The sequence below is a fragment of the Dromaius novaehollandiae genome, chromosome 2 (assembly GCF_036370855.1).
Source record: "Dromaius novaehollandiae isolate bDroNov1 chromosome 2, bDroNov1.hap1, whole genome shotgun sequence".
Taxonomy (NCBI): Eukaryota; Metazoa; Chordata; class Aves; order Casuariiformes; family Dromaiidae; genus Dromaius; species Dromaius novaehollandiae.
Window position 1 is genome coordinate 112615087 of NC_088099.1, and position 19817 is coordinate 112634903.

The following is a 19817-nucleotide window of genomic DNA, read 5'->3' on the forward strand; positions in this document are numbered from 1 at the left end:
GTATCTCACTGACAGTTCACAGTCAAAGACAATTACGATCAGATCACTCTCTGCATCTCTTGTCTCTAATTGATGAGCCGAAAGCTCAGAGCCTCCAGGTTTATGGCGTTATTCGTGAAGTACTTAGCTGTGCAATCTGGACTGTAACGTCTTATTTAAAACCACTTTTAGGGTACACATATGATTTAACAGCAGTGAGGAAGCTTATAATATTTTCTCTCTTCAATTTAATTTTTGAAAAGTGTCAGCACTTAAATGGGCTTCATCTCAAAGTTAATATACTACTGAGGTGAATATATTTTTGTAATTTTGGAACTCTGCTATTGTTTCTTCTTATCTGAAAGTAGTAGTCTACAGTATTCTTACACATATAAAAATAATTATTGCTGTTACTTTTCTGTGATGTATGGAATGAATTAAGATGGGAAATCTCAAAATATTTCATGATAGTGCTTATATCTTCATAAAGAAATAAGAAAGTGTATGTATCTGAACAACAACTCCTTACACTGAAGAATCATCACTAAAAAACAGCAGCAGCTATTTTTGTGTGAAATGATTATTAGGAAAACAGTTCATGTATCTGTATCCTTTAGTGTGATTTAGTGGTTAGAAGTAAAATCTATAGGAACCATCTGGCAAGTGCCTGAACATTGGTCATTAGCATTCTGAAGTTAACCAGGTTAACAGAAATTAATTTTAAATGAAGATTTAGAGAAGCATTTATTGCAAAATTTGGCTAGTGCTTCCTCTTGCCTCACATACTTGCTCCCAGCTTAGTTCACGGTCACAAACTCATGTTCCTATTCATCCTATTCACACTTAAATGTCAGTCTTTGCTCATAATAATGTAGTTCATCACCTCACACATAAGGCCAAAACACTGCCTGAGACTAGCTGCCAGGAGAGTTACAGCATTAGACCTGAAGCATACCCCTTCCACGCAGACTGTATGATGGCCTGTTGCTACAATACTTTAAAAACTTCTCTAAATCAGGATAGTCAAACACAGGAACAGGATGTCCAGAGCAGTGGTGGAGTTTCCTTGCTTGGAGACATTCAAAAGCTCATTGGACATGGTTCTGTGCAACTTGGTTTTAAGTTGGCCCTCTTTGAGCAGGGGATCGGACCAGATGACCAGCTTAAATTATTCTACAATTCTATAATTACGTATTTGGAAAAGGAACAGAGAGATTTTTTTCGCTTCCTTCCTGCTTTCTTTTGGCCTTTTCAGTTCTTTTTTTCTGTCTATATTTACTTACAAATTCATTTATTTTCTTAGCATATATATGCTCTTTGGAATGACGATTAGACCCTTGCGCCTCTATGCTACCAAGCACAATGCAGATTCTTACAAGCACAATGCAGATTCTTACTCAAGAAATAATACCTGGTCCAATGTAATAATAAATAGTAATTCTGCTCCAAGCAGTTGCTCTTCCTGTTATTTCTGACTCTGAAATATACATCTGACCTAGTGATCAAATCAAAGTTGTTTTGATTTGCATAACCTGTGGGATATTGTTCTGGAACATCTTGGAGCGGGGGGGGGGGAGGAAAAAAAAACAGGAAAATATGCAGACCCTCACAGCAACAGAGGTAGTTTGAAATGTCAGAAATTTTTTTTGCATTCTTGTTTCTAATGTTAGTTTAAACTGTCCCAATATATCACTGTACTGTTTAGCAGTTCTTAAACCCTGATAATGTTTAACCTAATTTTTATCCATTCTGGTTTAAAGAGAAAACCCCTCTTACTCTATTTAATTGACTCATAACTGGAGATAATGGATTCCTGTGCTAGATATGATGACTGTGGACAAACATATCTCTTCTTTATGATTATGTTGCTGGCACGAACACTGTCATATCTGTTAACTTTATCATATAAATTGTGGCTTTCAAGTCTTTTGAGCGGTTTGTTGCTCTCCTATGAATTTTGGATTATTTATCAGTTTACTTTGAAATGTAGTTTTGAAAATGGATAATGGATATTTTGTGGTTCCAAGGCCACAAGGACCACAGAAAATATGTCAATAAGGATTTTACACCACATACATAAAAAATATATAAGTAAAGCATGGTTCGTACAAGACAGAATATAATTTAACCCGGCACATGTAGCAATCGTTGCCATTTGAAGAAATCTTTTCTTATCACACGACTGTAACAGGCAGAAGATGAAGCAGTATTTCTTTTGTTTGTCCTGATATAAACTCTTGGGAGAGAGAAGTCCATTCACAAGCTGAAGTTAGTAGGCTCAAATTAATCCTTTGCAATAACAAGTGGCACATAAATTATATACCATCTGTTTATGCCTTTCCATCAAAAGTGCTTCTTGCAGAGTCATTGTTCAGGCAACCCCAATACTCTCAGAATCACTTATTAGGTATTGCTTAATCCTGGAGATTTCTGAGCTCCCATTTGGTGGCTTGAGCCAGCAATATGTGTTATATGTGAGCCAACACCACTTCACAAGAAAAAAAAAACAGGAAAATAAACAAATAAAACCCCAAAAGACCCTACTAGTTTTCATCACTCAAAATCAGCTGCCTGAGCAGGATTTTATCTGTGTGATTTGTAGGAGGCCAATTTCATATGCATTCTTTTAACTAGCTAAAATACGTACAAACATCACTGCCATTTCAAAGGTGTGCATCGCCCCTGGACGTCCGTACCTCCCACCTCCAACACTTATAGGGGCTTGTTACAACACAGGTGGTGTGGCACAGACTGCGCAGGCTTGTGCCTTTCTGCTCCACCTCTGAGGAGCTCTGATATGACCATCCACTATTATTCTCAATTTCAGAAGTCTCCTCCATGACTTATTTGAGCTACCAGCATTTTACTGGGACTGTCTCAAGACCTGGAAGCACTCTGGAGTGAGACACATGGCAGGGAGTCACCCAGCTGAGCTGCCCCTAGCTGCACAACCCTCATATCTGTGTGCCCAAGATGATCACAGCCATCATCACCCAGTTTGGCAGGACTGTTTGTACTCCAGGCTGCTCTCACTGAGCATGGGGTGGCCTACATGTGACATAAGAGACAATTGCAGGGTGTTTATCTGAAGCATCTGCCTCAGACCCTTGCCTTGGAAATCTCTACACACTTCTGTTATGCTTCTTGCCTTTCCTCACCCACACGTCCCTATGCCCAAGCCTTATGTCCACGCCCCACACCAAGGCCCCAAGTGGTGGCACGACTCATCCCTAGAGGAGGATGGGGAACCCTGATAGGCCAGCTGGCACCCCAAGGTAACACCCCACACACCAAATGGAAAATCCTCCAGAGAGCAGTCTGGGACTGTGGGAGTGTTCACAGAGCAGTTCAGGGAGACCTGTGACTTGTAGCCTTTCCATGGAAAGAGGGACACCCTGACACGCACATACAGCAAACAAGCCAGGCTGAAAGCCCTCTTGCCCCGAGATGTTTGATAATTGGGCTCCATGTTTCCCCTCATGTCTTTAATCAGTCTCTTCCAGTCCACAGTCCCAAGAAGTCACAGGGCATGCTTGCCATAGCTATTTTCAGTCTTTCATCTTTGGCATGTCTCCAGACAGCACCGCTGAGCAGCATCTGCCAGCTCCTAGGACACCTTCAGGAATGCTCTGTCTCCCTCTAGCTCCAAACTTTAACCCTTTGAGGCTCAACTCCTTCCCCTTTTCATTCTTTGCTCCCTATAACAATCTATTTTTCTCCTTGATTCCCTTCTTGGACTCTCCTCTTCTTTCAGGATGGAGGAAGAGGGCATTTGGTTTAGGGGAAAACCAGTAGGAACAGTGGCCATTAGCAGGGAGGTCAAACAAAGAGAAGAGGCCAATGGCCAGTACCTGAGGGGAAGCATAAGAACAGGACGAATATATATGAGACTTCTCAGCACTCTCAACACCTCCACTCATCCACAGCTCAGGGTCTTAAAACTAATACTGGTACAAAGAAGAATAAACTACAAGCATACCTCATTTTACTGCACTTCGCAGATATTACGGTCTTTACAAATTGCAGGTTTGTGGCAACCCTGCATCGAGTAACTGTATCGGTGCCATTTTCCCAATAGCATGTGCTCACTTTGTGTCTCTGTGTCACATTTTGGTAGTTCTCACAATATTTCAAACTTTTTCATTATTATTATATCTGTTATCACGATCTGTGATCAGTGATCTTTGACGTTACTATTGTAATTGCTTTGGGGTGCCACAAACCATGCCCATATAAGATGGCAAACTTAATCAATAAATGCTGTGTGTGTTCTGACTGCTCCACCGAGCGGCCATTCCCCCATCTCTCTCCCTCTCCTCGGGCCTGCTAATTCCCTGAGACACAACAATATTCAAATGAGGCCAATTAATAACCCTACAATGGCCTCTTAAGTGTTCAAGTGAAAGGAAGAGTCGCACGTCTCTCACTTTAAATCAAAAGCTAGAAATGATGAAGCTTAGTGAGGAAGGCATGTCAAAAGCTGAGACAGGCCAAAAGCCAGGCCTCTTGTACCATACAGTTAGCCAAGTTGTGACTGCAAAGGGAAAGTTCTTGAAGGAAATTAAAAGTGCTACGCCAGTGAACACACGAATGATAAGAAAGCCAAACAGCCTTATTGCTGATATGGAGAAAGTTTTAGTGGTCTGGACAGAAGATCAAACCAGCCACAATATTGCCTTAAGCCAAAGCCTAATCCAAAGCAAGGCCCTAACTCTCTTCAATTCTGTGAAGGCTGAGAGAGGTGAGGAAGCTGCAGAAGAAAAGTTTGAAACTAGTAGAGGTTGGTTCTTGAGGTTTAAGGGAAGAAGCCATCTTCATAACATAAAAGTGCAAGGTGAAGCAGCAAGTGCTGATGTAGAAGCTGCAGCAAGTTATCCAGAAGATCTAGCTAAGATAATTGATGAAGGTGGCTACAGTAAGCAACAGATTTTCAATGTAGATGAAGCAGCCTTATATTGGAAGAAGATGCCATCTGGGACTTTCATAGCTAGAGAGGAGAAGTCAATGCCTGGCTTCAAAGCTTCAAAGGACAGGTTGACTCTCTTGTTAGGGGCTAATGCAGCTGGTGACTTTAAGTTGAAGTCAATGCTCATTTACCATTCCAAAAATCCTAGGACCCTTAAGAATTATGCTAAATCTACTCTTCTATCAAACTGCATTGCATGCTACAGAGAAATCCTTCGTGAAAGTAAGAGTCAATCGATGCAGCAAACTTCACTGTTGTCTTATTTTAAGAAATTGCCATAGCCTCCCCAGCCTTCAGCAACTACCACCCTGATCAGTGAGCAGCCATCAACATTGAGGCAAGACCTTCCATCAACAAAAAGATTACAACTCACTGAAGGCTCAGATGATGTTTAGCATTTTTAGCAATAAAGTATTTTTTAATTAAGGTATGTACATTTTTTTTAGACATAATGCTAATGCACACTAAATAGACTACAGTATAGTGTAAACATAACTTTTATACGCACTGGGAAGCCAAAAATTTTGTGTGATTTGTTTTATTGCAATATTCTCTCTATTGCAGTGGTCTGGAACCGAACCCACAGTATCTCCAAGGTATACCTGTAGTAATGAATTCATCTAGATTGGATATTAGAAAGAAGTGTTTTACTATCAGCGAAGTTCTGGAAGGGATTTCCAAACAAATTTATGGGGATAACTCCAAACTGTTTCAAGATGGAGATGGCTAGACTGACAGAATGGATTGTCTGAGCTGATCAGGGAATTAACAATTAAGACTTCTGTTGTAAGGGATATGATTCATTGATGTGACAGAACAATTAAATATCGTGTACCTCTTGTACTGCACTTAAGTAATTAATCACATGCTTTAGGACTTTGCTGCCTGACTCACATGCACATGTTGGCTTTCAAGTGAGGAGGAAAGAGATTTCCTTCAAAAGCTTCAGATATTGGCTGTAGCTAAAAGATTGGGACAAGTGTGCTGGTGTTCCTAGGGGTATGGAGAAACCTCTTGGTACCTGGCCTATGCACCCAGCTTGTCCACACACAAAGAGTTAACAGCAAACGTCAGATTGTGGGTGACTGCTGTGTTGGTTTGTTTGCTTTTCCTCCTTTTTTGGCAGCGTAGGACATAAACCACTTTCCTGGATCATCTAGTTCTTTTAGTTGATGAACTCCTTCACTAGTTGTGTGCTATTCCTAGGTTGCTGGCAGTGTCGCTCGAGCTTTCTGCTCCCTTCCTGTGGTAGATGATTGCCAGTGATCAGTCTTTTAGTCATTGAATCAAAACCAGTGTGTGGTATTGAACTAGTTATCCAGAGTTATAGAAATACAGTATGCCAGAAGAGTCCACTCCACACAAAATAAATGGGACTAGAGAAAGGCTGAGCTAAAACTCTCATAGGATGCTGCAGCAGGCTATCCAAATCAAAATAGTTCACTGTCGGATGTTTGCACTTACATTTTTTTCCATTTTTCTTTTATGAAAGGGAAAAGCAGATCATTATTACGAAAAAAAGCATTCTGTTAGAAACCTAATCTTCTGTCAAAACACAATTGCAACAGAGAATTTTCAATTCATGCTATTTTCCATATCACTTTGACTTTAATTGCAACAAGAGAAATTTAATTTACATATGAGGGAACACTTTCTAACAGTAGCAATAGTGAAAAGCAACACTAGAATTTGGGTTCAGGAGGTTGTAAAATGCCCATTAGTAAAGGTTTTTAATAAGAGGTTAGAAAAACACCTGCATAAAATAAAATAGATGTAGCTATTTCTGCCTTGGGGTCAGGGAATAGACTAGTTCACCCCCATTTTCTGATTATTTTCTGTAGCCTTACTGGAGCTAACCAAACCAATTGCCAAAGCAACTAAATAGTAATTATTCTATGCCTTAATACAGCAGAGACCATAAAAGACGTCTGTAGAAGGCCTTAGGCTATAAATGTTGTAACAAGAGACTTATAATCTGTCACCCTGTCACAATACAGCATGAATGCAGTGTTAGGGCAAATTATAGAGGACTTATGCAAACCAGAAAGTCAGTAATTATCTAATTATGTTAATTTGCTAAAGGACTGATATTCTTCATACTTAGCTATTGTGACACTGCCTCAAAGAGGGTTTTTCTTTTTTCTTGATCTATTTATACATGTTTGCAACTGCTCTTGTGAAATATCACATCTTGACTACCAGATCTGAGAGAGATTAGAAAAAAAAGCTGTTTTTTCATTACACTCCCTATGCACCTCAGTCACTCTGAACAGCTTTGCCGTAGTTACACTTAAAAGAAAAATTCTACACAAAGCAACAGCTTTTATACTGATTAAAAGCACTGAATTCACCAGAAGCTGATGAGGGGGAGACAGTTGCCAGCAGTTTGGAGTAACAAACAGAAAAAGTAACAGCTTTCCATTTGCACATTCGACTCTGATTTCATCAGTGCTCCACAGTTCTAACCTGCATCCTATTACTTTAGCAGAATCCTGCTCTATGCGTAATTATGTATTTAAAAAGTATAAAACTAGAAAACAGCCAATAACTCTCCATCACTTAGCGTTTTGGGTTTTGTTTTTTAAATCAAGTCTGGACATCTGTCTGAAAGATAGGCTTTAACCCATCAACAAGGTACAGATCTCAATGCAAGAATAACACTGGATATGTTTGCACAGCCTCATGCAGACAGACACAAGCCAGTTCTGCCTGTTCTTCCATTCAGTCAGGTGCAAATCAACTCCAAACTGAGGCTATTAGCTGAGATTCTGCATCCAGCAAATGCATCCACATTGCTTCCAGTCCCAAACCAGCTCCAAATGCAGACAGACAGTGAACTTGCCTCTGTCTGATGTCGTATCTCACGTACCCGCTACTGCCTAGTACGGGAAGTCAGATCATTCTGGCTTTTAAATCTGAATAAGAGGAAAAAACGAATAGGCTAAGGAAAAGGTATGCACAGCAGGAATTAAAACTTGGACTAAAAGCAAAAAGGACAAAGAAAAAAAAGATCACATTCAAAGGTGTTTGCATTTCCGCTGTCTGTATTATCTGAAACATCACATAGTCATGTTTTTATATATCTCCCTCTTTGACAACAGAAAGCAATCAAAAGGCCTGTCTCTTTAATCAGCACATGAATCTGTTCAGAAACCATGGTTTGATGAAACGAATACTGCAATTCAAGGACACAATCCAGCAGGGAAATTCTGATATCTTTAGCAAAAAAATGGTTGGTAAAGAAGCAAAAGAGTATAGTAGAGGGGGGAGAAAACTGGTGTTATCGGTTACCACTCCCCATGAAGTATAAAAATTTAGTTGTTTGCATTTACTGCAGCACAGAGAAATTCCCCAGCTTTCCAGACCTGCATAAAAACAACCAGTGTGTGAAATGCAATCCTCTTTTTCCCCTGAATCTTCCAGAGTTAAGCTACACAGTCTCCTGTTAATGAAACTGCATCTTATAAAGTAATTAATAGAGCAGCTGATCCCAAAAGGGGCTGGGGGAATAAGCTGATCTTCATCAAACAAGTCTTGAGACTAAACTTTGAAGATTGCTAGCAGTAGAAATGTGTAAGTACCTAGAAAGTTTTAAAATGTCACTTCACACATTCACATTAAAACTTGATAACTATCAAGTTATAAACACATCATCTCAGCTTGTGGCACAACAAAGTATTTAGATCAACTGCATTCTAGCCCCGTCACTGTTCACAAATGCTACCAAATTGCCTCAGAAACAGTCTGTCCATAAATTAATTCAAAATAAGACATTTCATGTAAAAATAGTATACAAGTGTTAACCAAAATAACAATGTCAAAAACCTGAAATGTTTACATGGTTACCAACTAGTACATTGGGGAACTGTGACTTTTGGTAAAAGCAGATAGTAAAGTCAAAAAGATCCCTAAGAAATCTACCTTTAAAGGTCCTTAAATTGAAAAAAAAATCCTTAAGAAATACCCCTTGAAAGGACCATAATGGACTACTTTTCTTTTTAGGCGGGTGGATAAAAAATAAAAAAACTCAAAGACTGGTATTGGAAACATCTAGAATATCTGCAAAGTGAAAATTAGTTTCTTTTGGTAGCCTTTACTTAAGGCAGAGACTTAGGGAATAACCAAAGTAGTAAAAAATCTCTTCTTTCCAATAATTAAAGTGAAATCCATAGGAGAACTGACTACAGTAGAAGAACTAATTGGCTCAAAGATATTTATTTCATGTAAAGACAGACAGTTCTGTAAACATGGTTTATGTGAGTTAACCCTTTTCCTGCACTAACAAAGGTAAAAAAAAAAAAAAAAAAAGCCAGAATTGCTGTACAAACAGAATTCTCCTGAGAAGAGTCAAAAGATTCATCCCTGAATGTGGCCATTATTAAACTGTACCTGTGACGTATCTGTTTTTCTGTATCATATGAAATATTTGACAGCAAGTTTGGAAAAAATATTTTTTAAATATCGTGAGACTGTAGATGGCTGCTAGATGTTAGCGCAAGTAATGCCTTGCTAGTTGTGCATGTTGCATAAGTGGTAGCTCTTGGAGAAATGCTCATTACACACCCTGCCTACACTGGACACTTCTCTGAGTTAAGCGATCAGTCCAGGCTCTCATTTCCATTCAAATCAGTGGCTAAACTTCTCTATGAAGATGGTGTTTATGGTTAAGATCTCTGACTGGAATAATTACGGACAATTACAATTAACGGCCATGCATTCTGTCACCCTGCACAATATAGCCCATAGACCTGCTATGCATTAATTGCTGCTTCAAGTCTAATATCTGTTCTGTAACACATTTTGGAACAGCATTTTGATTTAAAATTGTCACTGATTAACTCTTCACACATTGTTCCTATTGTTAACTTTGTTCACTGTAAAAAAAATTAACCTGAACATGATCATCATTAACTGTCAGCCTTTGTACATCAGTGAGAGTTTTAAAACCCTTTATTTTGAAGCTCTTATAGCTCTTGGATTCCTGTAAGCTGTACTGAGGTCACTCCTTAATGATCTCTTAAACTAGCATCTTGTTTGATGTTGTGCTACAGACTCAATGCTTGTAGGTAGGCTGAAGATAAAAAATATTTTGCACCTATCTTTAGAGATTGCACAGTTCTGCAAAAACCTGACACAAGACAATTAAGAAAACAATATTGATCTGTGGCATTGTGGGGCAAATTTTCAATTATATCTCCAAACTATGAAAGCATGCAGGCTTTTTGAACTAGCCCTGCACCAGTGCTAGTAGGTATCCGATCTAAAAAGAGTCAGTGTTCTGAATAGACAAATGCTCTTATGCAAGAAAATAATTATCCCTACTGCATAGTCTGTAACTGTGACAAGGCTTCTATCCCCCTATTTTTCAGTTTGATATTGGTGATACCCTAGAGTTTCTCTGGGGCACTTTTTATAAAGAATCCATAAAGCATGGACAGCTTATGAAAACATTTGTATTTATTCAGTATCTCTGCATGTGTGATTATGCTCTTTGCAATGGGGATCTCACAAAGTAAGTTTATAAATAGGAAATAACAAACAGGCATGATGTACAGAAATTTTGTAAGGTACTCTTCATCTTCTTAACACAGTGCCTGGCTATTTCACTACCTTTTTCTATCTGTTTGTTTTTGAGCTTCTGATATTCCCTCCTCTACCACAGACTCCTTTTAGTGGGAAAATAAACAAAGCTTTCCCATTTCATAATTTAAAGCACAATTGTTAACAAACCCCAGTTCCACTGTTAAACACACATGCAGTTATAGTTTTGCATAAGCATTTGCAGGAGCAGGAATCTCTCACAGTCCGTAAAATGCAGTCTGTCTCCTTTTTACCATATCATTATCCTAAAAGATGATAATTAAAGTGATTTCAAGGTTCAAATTTAAATAACATTCTGATTAATTATGGACTGTTCATTATTGCCATATTTTGAAATTTCTCTCATTAGCCTTGTATTCCATAAGCAAATTAGTATGACTCCATTATCATTAATAACTCTAAACAGAAATAATTTTCATAATCTGTATACTGGCTGTGTCAAACTGTAGAAATCTTTTTTTTTTATTTCACTTTCTGAACTACTCCATCTCTCCAGGCTTAATGTAATTATGCACCTTCTTTTCAGGATAAAAAGCTGGCTATTTTGAGCTCCATTTAGAGCAAATATAGCTCTTGAGGGGCCCTGAACTATAAAAGTATAAGATGAAAAGCTAAAGCACACATAGTTTGTTGGAGCTAAACATTTTCTGATTAAAATGTTGAAGGAGGTAGTCTTCTTTAACTGTAATACAAAACATCAAAGTCAAAGTGCATGAATTCCTGATTAGCTGTCCAGATCAATGTAATCAATACAGATGTGTTTATTATTCTGCCTTTATTCAAGAGTATTTCAAATATTTTAATTTTAGCTGTTGTACATAATATTCCTGGTGGGAAAAATCATTTCTCAGCTGATTTCTGAAAGATACAGTTCATCCAACAACTAAGATCATAGTCAATCCATGTCAATGCTTCCCTAGCCAGACTAGGTTTATGCTGGATGCATTTTATAGACGCATTCTGTTTTCACACTGCAAGTGTGAATTAGCCCACAAAATTATTGTAATGGATGAAGTACATCAAAAGCCCCAAGAGTTACTATATAGATAGAAACCACATCTTTTTCAGGAGGTGCTTGACCTGAAAGTAGTTGGAAGAAGAAAGAGTAGATGGGAGAATTATCATATGTATTTGCCTGTTCTGATATTTTCATACAGGCATCCCTTGTTCTCCACTGTTGGAGAGAGGATCTTAGTCTAGATGTACCTTAGACATTGATCAAAGTGTGGCCAGCCCCATGTTCGGGTCTTATGGTCCACAATATTCCCCTAGGGCCATTCAGTTGGAGTGCCCATTGCTGCAGAAGGGAGCTGACAGTGGTCTGGCTTCCCTTCTGCCTCATTCATTTAGCTCAGCGACTGAAAACATGGAAAAAATCGGGGGAGCACAGAGGCTGCAGCAGTAATGTTATCCTGCTCTAGGGGAAGGATAAGAAATATGAAGTCTTCACCTCTACTCCTATTTACATATCTCTGTTCAGCCAGTCAAAATTTAAGAGAAGTAAAAAAGTCAAACTCTTTATGACAAGGAAGTGTCCCAGCTGTGGATGCAGGAAGCCTTGAGGTCTTCTTTCTTAGAGTGTGAGTACCACACATTTCCTTGGAGCAATGTATCCTGGCTTCCTGATCCATAGAAAATGCAGGAACGCTGGGATACAAAAAAATAAAGGAAGTCTGTCTGTCTCCTGAGCAATTTTTTCTGGATATCCTGTGACATATCAGCATATATGGAGTTTGGCTGGAGCATTCTTCCAGGGCGGGTTTTCCCTGTGGCCCTACCGTGCAGGCTTCCTAGGACACCAACAGGCAAGTTAGCAGGGATCAGACAGGTTGCCATGACCCCATTCAAAGGGAACTTTGTTCAGACAAGCCCATTCAAGTTTTGAAAGGGTAAATTTCATTCTTTGAGGCCTTCTTATCATCTGTAATGATCATTTCTGTTACAGGATCTTCACTGTCATTTTTGGTTAATAGTTAAACGTGTACAGATCTGGGGAATTTTTCCATGTGCCACTTATAAATTTTTTAGTATTGGTGACTCACTATATTTAACTGAGTCAGAATAAAAAGCAAGAATCCCGTCATTTCCAGTGTTTTCTTTCTTTGTTGCTTTTTAATTACATTTTGGAATGCAGTTCCAAGGGCTGACGCAAGACCATAAACAACAATAGTCATTAAACCTTGACAATCTTGCATTCAAATGGAAACAACCCCTTGGGCAACAAAAAGCACCACTACCACCAAGTCACAGCAAGGAAATGTGTTTTTTAGTTACAAGGCCATCAGGTCTTGTACAGAACAGAAAAGGCACAGAAAACTACTCAGGGAGCAGTCCATTTGGAAAGAAAGAGTTAAAGCCAAAAGCAATCAGCTTTTTCCAGGAGCGAGAGGGGATGTCAGAGATGCAAAATAAGCACGAACAGGGAGATAAAGGTCTACCCTCCATAACAGAGTCAACAGAAGCTCAAAGACCACTCTAGAGTGGAGAAAAAAAGGAAGCCAGAATACTTTGCCCACATTTTTGAATGTCTCACATAGATATGTGTATTGTGTTTTCTAACCGTCTATCTACATACAAGGGTATTTGGCTTGGAAACTGGTTCTAGACTCTATATTTGTTTAATTCCTGAAGGCACAAATAGTAAAAGCAGCTCAGAAATTTAAAACCCTCAGGAAGGTTATGCTGGAGTTATAGAAGAACATACAGAACATACTCTGTATGTTACAGAGAACATACTCTGTATGTTCTGTTCATACAGAAGAACATCCAAAAATGCCCAGAAATCCCAAACCAGAGGCAAGGCCTGGCCTCTTCGCTCGCAGAAAAAACACAGCACCCCAGTGCATGGACTGAGAAAGAAAAGCTCATTGTTCAGCAGAGAGGGGAACTGAGCAATTCTAGGACATCATCGAAAAGGAAAAATGTGTCTATGTGTTTCAAAATGCCTTTACCTCCCTCTCCCCCCCACTCTAAAAAGCCAACCTGTCCTTCACAAAATGAAGAAGGTAGGAGCCATATTCTAAACAATAAAAGCAGGATGTCTTTCCCACAGGCTGACCTGCCAGGCTCAGAGGGTTGTGATCAGCAGCACGAAGTCCAGCGGGAGGCCAGTCACTTGTGGTGTCCCCCAGGGGTCCATACTGGGGCGAATACTGTTTAACATCCATATTAACGACCTGGATGACAGGACCAAATGCTCCTTCAGCAAGTTTGCAGATGACACAAAACTGGGAGTGACTGATACACCAGGTGGTTGTGCTGCCATTCAGAGGGACCACAACAGGCTGGAGAAATTGGCAGAGATATTCAAAACCCAACTAGACATAGTCCTGGGCAAACTGTCCTATGTAACCCTGCCTGAACAGGGCTGTTGAACCAGATGGTCTCCAGAGATCTCTCCCAACCCTAGCTATTCTGTGATCATGTTTGCTTGCCCTGTTCTTGTGCTTAAGGCATCCACACGCAGTTACTCATGTAAACAAGAAACTTCACTAGATGGACCTTGGTTTGGCCACTCCTCACTGTAGCCATGTCCTTACACCCTGTCATGGAGATAAGTGCCATCACTGAGGCAGTGACCATTCTCTGCCTGATTGTAGATAGCCCCTACCAGGAAAATCTGTGGTTAGTATTGAAAACTTCTGTTTCATCATCCTCTTCTTGTTTCCTTGACCCAGTACTCTCTCTTGTAGTTGTAGACAGCAAGGCAGCCAGACCAGCTCCAGAAAGTACTGTTGTTATGGCTCTGCCCAGAGACTTAGCAGGCTGCCTGGACCCCTGTGCAGCTCAATCACAAGCAAGCCAGCAGGGACTGCAGGCAGCCTGTGCCACAGCAGAGGAGGCACTGTTACTGAAGTCGGTACAGCGCTATCCAGGCTACCAGCACGTTACACTGAGGTGGTCTAAGGGTTCGACTGCCAGAGTAAACCCAGTTTTCAGGCCCATTCTGTGCAGCCCTTGTGAAGTTTTTTGTTCCATGACCACTCTGCCGATATAGATGGCTAGTCTAAAACTAGCTCAAAGGGGTTTACATTTCGCTATAATTAGGCTCTTTTCAGCTTCTCCATGACTCAGTTATCCATTTGCAGAGGCAATTAGAAAAAATGAGTTAAGACCATTGTCCTACCTCAAGGGTACTGTGCAGATAAACACATTGATGATGATGATGTGCTCAGACACTACTGTAATAGCGGCCAAGCTAATGTTGTCTTCTTCCTTTGCTTTCTGTTGTCTCCTTATATCACTTTCTTATCTTAATGAAGCTTTTTGCTGCAAACCTATTCTTTTATACACCTTCATGATTGCATGTGTTTTGATATACAAATGTATTACAGAAATTAAGCAGTCAGTACCAAACAGTACAAATCAAGCTTCCACAAGCTCCATCCACTGCTTCCACATACTGCCAAGACAACCACCCTCTGGCTTTGGACCTAAATAAAGATTAAAAAAAAAAGAAAAAAAGCACAGAGGCTCTCTTTTTCTTTCTTTTATTGCCAACTGAGCCCAAACACCACTTGTGCAGATTAGTACAGACTCAAAAAAATCAATTTACTGATGCAAACACTTTCAAATTTTTGCTCAGAGTCTCAATACCTACACATGGCTGAGAATGACAAATGAACAATATAAGAGGCTTTTCAGTTATACAAAACAGATAACCAAACATTGTTTATGGAAAATGTGTTTATTTGGAATAATAGGCAGATAGATACAAACTAGATTGAAAGCAAAATGTGAATCTTAGTTGATTTTCTGTCTCACTAAACTAATGAAGTATTCAATAAATGCATGCTATGTATTAATTAATAGTCAAAGAAAAAAAGATACAAACGCCTGAAAAATTGTTCTTTTCCTTCAATTTCTGCCATGAGCCTAAAACAAAAGCTGAATATTAATGGCTTAGAAGAGGAAAGGCAATAGGCAAAGATACTATTTTGGTCATCTCTCTCTGTTCTTTGCATGCTGAAAATGATGTGTGTGTTATTTCAGACAGCAATCGTTTCAGACTACATAGAATATGGAAGGTATACAAACAGCACTTTAAAAAATCATCTGATTCCTAAAGCTAGACGTAAAATGTAAGAACAAAAAGGCACGTTGTGCTCAATTCCTTCTCCCCTAAATGGATGTCTGAATTTAGAAAGTCCAAATAAAAGAAAGACATCTGACAGAGGTCCATGCATTTAGAGAGGATCTTTAACAACCCAGTGAATCTTCCTCCATTTACATGGTCACTATATTAGAGGTACTGTAACACTGAGAGGGTCATACTTCAAATAGCAGTCTTCCTCTCTCCAATATTGTCCCCCCCCCCCCCCCATTCAGCTTAACTCTATTGTCAACACTTCCAGTATGAAGATAAATCAGCAATTTTTAGAATAAAAGGTACATGCAGGTGGTCAGGTAAACTGCAGGTACAAACCTAGCCCTGTAGGGGTGCTGTCTCTGTTTGCCACAAATGCTTCACATACTCTATCACCTCTGCGCAAGACGAAAAGTAAGTAGGAAAACTAAAAAAAGAAGTTCAACCTACCTTATTGGAGGATTACCTTCCTCCCCCTTTCCGCCTCCTCCTCAGCACCAGCGACAGATGATGGCTCTTGCCCTCAGACAGTCCCACCAAGGGCCCAAGGGCTCAATATTTCCTGAGTAAGATAAGAAAGAAGAAAAGTAAAACAGCTGAAATAGCTCCTCAATCTCTGAATCATCAGCTAGAGATTTCAATAAATCAATGAATGGTATCGCCGTCTTGAAATTTGTAGAGTTTTTAGTAATACTGTCATTACACTTATTCATTTGAATATTTTGACAAGAGAAGCAACTATCCCATATACAACTTCAGGTCAAAAGCTACCCTGACCTGTGCCACAGTCTATCATCATTAGTAATGCTTAGCATAAAAAAAAAGGTTGAAGGAGAAGAGGAAAGCATTTCTACTTCGCAGGAGATTCTTAAAGGGAAGAATGCAAAGTCCTATATCCCTTCTAATGTATTGCCATTTTCTGAACTTCCAAAGTCTAGACCTGTCAAGCAAAAATGAAATTGTATATATCTTAAAGGCTTTATTATTTTTAAATTTTTAAAATACCCAATATCTTTGAGATCTTCACCATATTTACCAGGACTTTTGATAAACATAATGATCCCAGATACAAATGTTATCATTTATTTAAATATAATGTTTATATAAGTATATTTGTGTTTATTTTTAAAGGCCATTATATGAATGAAAATAGCTTTCATTGAAAATTACATCAAGATCAACTGTTTTCAGTACTCCAAAACCAAAATTTGGAAGAAATAGCAAATATAAAGTCTAGGGAATTAAGCAAATGGGAGAGAATAATGGAAATGAGTTCTTAATGGAAATGAATTAATGATGTGAGATTATAGCTAACGGATATTCTTTGTTATGCATCACAATCCTTGTTTTTCAAAGGTGGAAATAACTATACAATTATTTTGATAATGGGTAATTATGTGGTAAATAATTACTGAATGCATCCTGTAGGTTTTATTTGGTTAGAATATCCCCAAAAGTTCTGTAAAGAAGGAAAACAGGAAAAATGAACAGTAATTAAAAAAGAAAGAAGGAACATTCTAGACTGCGAATCACACTTAATATAATATATACTTCTTTTGACTAAACTTGTTGGCACTTCTCAAGTCAACATACCTTTTGCAAGGTGACTTAAATTCCCCTGTCTTGCTATTGATTCTATATATTGCACACCCATAATCTTGAACACCACTACGTGAGCAATGATGTCTGATCACTCTTTTACCTGTTTGACAACTGTCTTTGAGGGCAAAAGCAATAGCCAGCTTTTCCTTTTAAAATTATTCTAATCTTTGGCATTGAATAGTCTTATTACACCTAAAACATATGCAACCGCAAAGCACAAAAATTGCAAAACTGAGTATTTCAAAGCTAGCACATGCTAGCATTAAACTGCAGTTAACTCTTATGCATACCGGGTCTAATGCAGTCCTTATTATTCTTGGCTTTAAACAGAATTTTGTATAGAACTCCTCTTAAAAAAATTGAACCAGACAAACAAGATCTATTTTTGCACGAATGTGCATTATGAGGCATCAGCAATGAAAAGCCATTTAGCTCCACAGTGTATTCTTCTGACTTTTGAGCTAGCAAAATTATCTGCAGCCTTTAGTGTGGGCTGACACCAGAGGGGGATGGCTGCTAACCTCAGAGGAACGTAGAAGATCAGGAAACTAAGGCTCGGTTTTAAAGGAGTCTGAAGCAGAGCGTGGTCACGTATCCATCCTTACCTCCTCCCTCCTTCTTTTATTACCCTTTCCAGCCTACCCGGGTGCTGGTTCCATGCCACCAGCTGCAGGCTTCTGGTTCTTGCCTTTGCCCTGTCCTGCCCCTCGATAACCAGGGGGACCCCAGCTGCGGTGAGTCTCAGCTCTCCTTCTTCTCTTGCCCTCACCACAGCACACCAGAGACAACTACTGTCTCCTGTTACCATCACACTTGCTGTATTTCCATGTGCAATGTAAAACATGCTAATATCTGAAAGAATTGGTTGAATGCTTTCCCGCTGCAGCTTTGGCATTACCCCAGGGATGAGTTAATTACGAGTGTGCCTCCAGAGATTCCCTAGAACTTAATTTTCTGTCATACTTTCCATATTTGTCAAGTGACCAAGAATGCGTAGCATTTTTATACAAATACTAGCCAATTGGTAATAAATTTGCAAATATTCACATAACTGTCTTCTGCTCAAGAAAATCCCTTCTCCTGCTAATGTCTTCTCTAGCACCTGCCCCCAAAAGACTATTGTTTGCTTTCTGATCCTGGTATATCCTAATAGTCCTCTCCTGGATAGCCTTACTGACCACGGCTCCTCCTCGAAACCCTGATTTATTTACAGAGCTCTTTACAGCCACCATTTTGGTTTGTCTCTTCCTTTCTTCACACATTGTGAAATCACTGTTTATTTCTTGGTGTGCTCTTGGGACTGAAACACAGTAGGATGAAAACATACACAATATGAGTATTGAATTGGCTATATTTTGTAAGCACAGAACTGGAACATCATTGTAAGATGCTTCTTCAGGTGATGATGTCTTTCTTTCATTACATTGCATTGTCAGCCTTCAAACTAGAATTGTCTATTGGTTTCATGGCTCAAGAGATAGAAACAATATATTTCATACAATGTGATAACAGGAATTCATTTATCGTTTTTGACAAGCAATTCTAACTGCTCTTTTATTGTAATTCACCATAGTACATTTGTTTTACAAAGCAATATTTTATTGAAAAAATATTAAAACCTCTTGGCTCATCTCTGATATGTGCCTTCATTTTTATTCACTTTTCCTTTTCAAAACAAAACAAAAAAAATAAAATATTAACAGTAGAAAAATTGATCTCTCTCAAGTTATATTGTTTTATGCCCAAGTAGTTGGTTTGTTTAGATGTGGTTTAGTTTATTCCTCACCTCTGCTCATCTGTGGACCCAATCCCCTCTCTAAGGGCTCTCAGTACCTTCCAGAATCAATCCCTGAATACTAACCTTCATGTTTCTTCCTCTTTGAGCTTGAAGAAAAATTCACTGAGAGTTTTATCACAGCATCATATGTGTTCCTCTGCTCCTCTGCTGAGCAGAGGAGAGCCTCTGTATCCAAGTCAAAAGTACTGTAAATCCAGATGAGGCTCTAAATCAACTATGACTTTTATACTGCTGCAGCTTTGTACTTAACTTCAGCTTCCTGGAGGCTGAAAGTTTTGTTAGCTGTAGTTAGAACCAAAGGCACAATGTTGTCCCTATAAACCTGGCTCTGTTGGCCTGGGAAAAGCAACAGCTACATTACGTCTGAACATGGATATTTGAAATATTAGTAGAGACATCCTAGCATGTTAGGCTGATGTAACCTGAAGCAGATTTATCCGAGGGCATCTTGTTCTTCCTCTCAAAATCTGTAAGATAATAAAATGATTATAGGACAAATCATGTTTCCAATTCTTTTTAATAACCTGGTAAATCATCAGAATTCAATGAAATCTGTAAACCACTCTATCGACAGCGAGGACCTTCTGGCTTTTTAGACTTAGATATAAAAATTGAATTTCTGTATTGTACATGACCCTAAATGTCCATACTATGAGTCCTGACTCCACTTTCAAAGCAGACCTGATCCAAACTTACTTGTTGCCCAAGGCAAGTGAAGACTTTTGTGTCTCCAGTGTGTTTATTTTCTCTGCAGCTGAAATTAAAAAAAAAAGTAACTACAATTT

At 39.0% G+C, this 19817-nt stretch overlaps 1 long non-coding RNA gene across 2 annotated transcripts in view; it reads right to left on the reverse strand.

The window, feature by feature from the left end:
* The window catches only part of LOC135327344 (uncharacterized), a 65259-nt gene that overhangs the window by 21095 nt on the left and 24347 nt on the right, over positions 1 to 19817 (reverse strand). For both annotated transcript variants that reach the window (XR_010387458.1, XR_010387457.1), the window contains one exon: positions 16083 to 16194. This is a non-coding gene — a long non-coding RNA (uncharacterized LOC135327344). The remainder of the gene's footprint in view (positions 1 to 16082; positions 16195 to 19817) is intronic.